The sequence below is a fragment of the Elephantulus edwardii genome, unplaced genomic scaffold, assembly GCF_000299155.1.
Source record: "Elephantulus edwardii isolate Elephantulus edwardi_28Jun2011 unplaced genomic scaffold, EleEdw1.0 scaffold00291, whole genome shotgun sequence".
NCBI lineage: Eukaryota > Metazoa > Chordata > Mammalia > Macroscelidea > Macroscelididae > Elephantulus > Elephantulus edwardii.
In genome coordinates, this window is record NW_006400041.1 from 1,492,997 (window position 1) to 1,496,588 (window position 3,592).

Below are 3,592 nucleotides of genomic sequence, written 5' to 3' on the forward strand. Positions count from 1 at the left end.
CTCAATTCTATTCCACTGATCTATGTGTCTGTCATTGTACCAGTACCATGCTGTCTTTACCACTACGGCAGTGTAGTAGTATTTGAAATCAGGGAGTGAGGTACCTCTTACCATTCTTCTATTCTTAAGGAGTGCTTTGCTTCTTCGGAGCTTCTTTCCATTCCAAATGAAACTGCAGATTGCCTTTTCCATCTCGTTGAAGAATGGGATTGGTATTTGTATTGGGATTGCATTAAATGTGTAAATTGCCTTTGGTAGTATTACCATTTTCACAACATTGAGTCTTCCTATCCATGAGCAAGGGATATTCTACCACTTCTCAAGATTTCTTTTTGTTTCTTGTAGTAATGTTTTGTAATTTTCTTGGAAAAGGTCCTTTGTACTTCTGGTTAAATATATTCCCGAGTATTTAATCTTGTGATTAGCTATTGTGAAAGGTATTGTTTCTTTTAGTTCTGGCTCTGTATTCTCTTTGTTGCTGTGGAGAAATCCACCTGATTTTTGTATGTTGATCTTGTATCCTGCCACTTTGCTAAATTGGTCTACTGTGTCCAAGAGTTTTCTTGCTGAGTCTTTAGGGTTATCTAGGTATACTATCATATCATCTGCATAGAGAGGTAATTTTACCTCCTCTTTGCCAATTTGGATACCTCTTATTTCCTTCTCTTGTCTTATTGCTCTCGCTAAGACTTCCAATACAGTATTGAATAAGAGAGGTGAGAGTGGGCATCCTTGCCTAGTTCCTGTTCTTAAAGGGAATGCCTTTAACCTCTCTCCATTGAGAATAATGTTAGCTCTCGGGTTTTCATAAATACTTTTTCCTATGTTGAAGAAATTCCCTTCTAATCCTATTTTGTTGAGTGTTTTCATCAGGAAAGGGCGTTGGATTCTGTCAAAGGCCTTTTCTGCATCAATTGATTGGATCATGTGGTTCTTTTTCTTTGCTTTAATATGATGAATTACATTGATTGTAGTTTTATTGTTTTGAATGCATTCTCAGGCAACCCCTCCCGACCTCACACCTCCCTCACCCTCAATTCCCAATATAGAATAAGGCTTGAACCCCCCACCCCCACCCCAGGAGCCCCAGCTAAGAGGCAGAAGGGGTTTCCAGTTTGGTTTCAGGGTACCTCCTTCCTTCCTGTCCCACCTGCCTGCCCATGGGCCAGCCCTAGGAGCAGCTGGGGCTGGAGGGGTTGGAGCAGTGCTGGGGTGGGGAATGGGGAGGAATAGCAGGCACTTTTAGGGATTTTTGGCCCATGGGTGGCACCCCCTCACCCTTTCTGCCCTCCACCTTCATCTCCCCCTTCACAGAGTTTTTGGTTCATCATAAAACTGTCCCTCCCTCCGCAGCTGCGACCTTGTGGGGTATGAAAAACCCAGGCATTTAAGGCCGCTGGGACTAGCTAGGAGCCAGAGTGGAGAGGTTCGAGGCAGAGGACAGGGAAACAAGGCTTTACTTCCTAAGCGATTATAATAAAAAAAGTTCCTGGATTTCCCCAAAATGGAGGTGCCCCCCCCTTACCTCCCCAACCTCTCTCCCCCCTCCCACCACTTAGCATGCCAGAGCTTAGAAACCCAGAGGTAGGGCTCTGGGCACCCACCCCTGTCCATCATTTTTTTCAAAAAAGGAACTAAAGTTTTATACAAAATGTAAGGATGAGGAGAAAGAGGAGGCAAGGAAGAGACCAAAGCTGCCCTCACCTCCAGGGGTTTGGGGGTTAAGGCAGCAGAAGCATGGGGAGGGGACTAGGCCCCCAGCCTAGCGCCCTCAGGAGTCTCGGTGCTCCAGAAACAGTTGGGCTGTGGCGTGCTTGAGGTCAGAGCTCACCCATCTTGGGGTGAGGGGGCCAGCCTCCCGAGGCCTTTCCCCACGCACCTTCTTGTCCTCGCCCTCATCCTCCGAGCCACCAGTAGTGCCCCCGTCCCCCTCCAGGCCTTCACTCCAGGCCGTCTAAAGCACAGAGTGAGGGGCCTGCACTGGGCGGCCCAAGCGCCTGGCTGGACTCCCGCTTGGCGGGTGTAGGTGGGCCCCAGGGCTTCTTGAGCACCTCGCAGTCTTCATCATCTTCATCGCTGATGTCTGTCACCTCCACCTCCTCCGACTCACCTTCTGAGATAGGCTCCACCTTGATCTGTGGCGGTGGCGCCAGGGCCCCCACCCCCTCACCTAACCGGCCCAGGCCGACACTGATGGGGACACTGCTCTTGTCAGAGCCTGCCCGAGCCTTTTCCCCAGCTGTCCCGGGCGACGTCCTAGTGGGGTCGGCTGGGGCTTAAACCTGAAGGGGGAAGAAGAGGAAGAGGAGGAGGACGAGCCTGAGGAGGGTACCGGTGGGGTCTCACAGCAGCGGGCATTTGTCGAACCCAGGGTAGTGTAGGAAGGCGCTGGGGCTGACGTGGGAGTTGTAGACACTTTGGATCTGGGCCTGCAGGTGCCCTTTCATGTCCTCAGGGTTGAAGGAGTGGGGGCCGCCCCCGGAGCCGCTGGGACCTCCGCCGCCAGCAGGGTACACAGGGCTCAGGGGGGGTGAAGATGTGTAGCCTAGCTGGGTGGGCGTCATGGGCAGAGTTGGGGAAAGCTGAGGGGGGAGCAGGGAGCCAGGCCCAGCCAGGACGACACAGAAAGGGGCTAAGTGGCTCCAGGCCCAGGTCGGGGGTGGATCCGGAAGACACTAGGGTCAGGGGGCCAGCGGGCCAGCAGGGTGCGTCGGAGGGCCCCGAGGGTCTTCGCACAGCGGCTCCTCCAGCTCCGATGTGCCATCACTGCAGTCACTGACTGACCACGGCCCAGGGGGTGGGCCACCACAGCCGAGAACAGGGAGGACTATGACGAAGAGCAGGCAGCGGGTGGGCGTGGTCCTCAGGCGGGGACTGCACCTCAGAAGGCGTTGAGGGAGGGCAGCGGAATGGTGGGGCAGCCCCTGCCAAGCCCACATCGATAAAAAGGTCATTAACCAGCACCAGTTTGTTGAAGTTAAGTTTCCCCTTTGTCTTGTGCAGAATACGTTTGTTGTAATAACAGCGCAGGGCCCGCCTCAGCTTGTAATTCATCTGGGGTTTGCACTTGCTGACGCCCCAGAGCCGGGCCACCTTGTCAAGGTCCTTGACGGGTCCCATAGTCCCCCTGCCAGGCGATGACACCCTGATACTCTTCTTTCCGTAGTAGCTCCAGAATGAAATGGATCTGCTGCGAGCCAGGGGACGATTTAGGCTTGTAGGTACAATCTGGGAAGGCAAACCCTGTGTCCGCTGGGGGTCTTCATGCTGGGGGGGCTCGGAGCGAGGCGCCCCGACTCCGGGCCACACCTCGCGGCGCTCGCTGTTTACTTGTGTTTTATTAACTATGCAAAGGTATTTGACTATGTGGATCATAACAAATGATGTCTAACATTGAGAAGATCAGAATCCCAGAGTACTTAATTCTGCTTATGTAAAATCTTTGCATAGACCAAGAAGTAGTTGTCAAACCAGAACAAAGGAAAACTGCAGGGTTAAAATCCAGAAAAATGTGTGTCTCCATACCTTTTCAACCTGTATGCAGAACAGATTATCCGGGAGGCTGCGCTCTATGAGGAGAAATGTGGGGTCA

General features: G+C 52.3%; 1 pseudogene; it reads right to left on the reverse strand.

Moving 5' to 3' along the window:
• Nucleotides 1-1,771: 1,771 nt before the first annotated feature.
• On the reverse strand, nt 1,772-3,250 carry LOC102850138 (annotated as a pseudogene).
• Between the last annotated feature and the right edge of the window lie 342 nt (nt 3,251-3,592).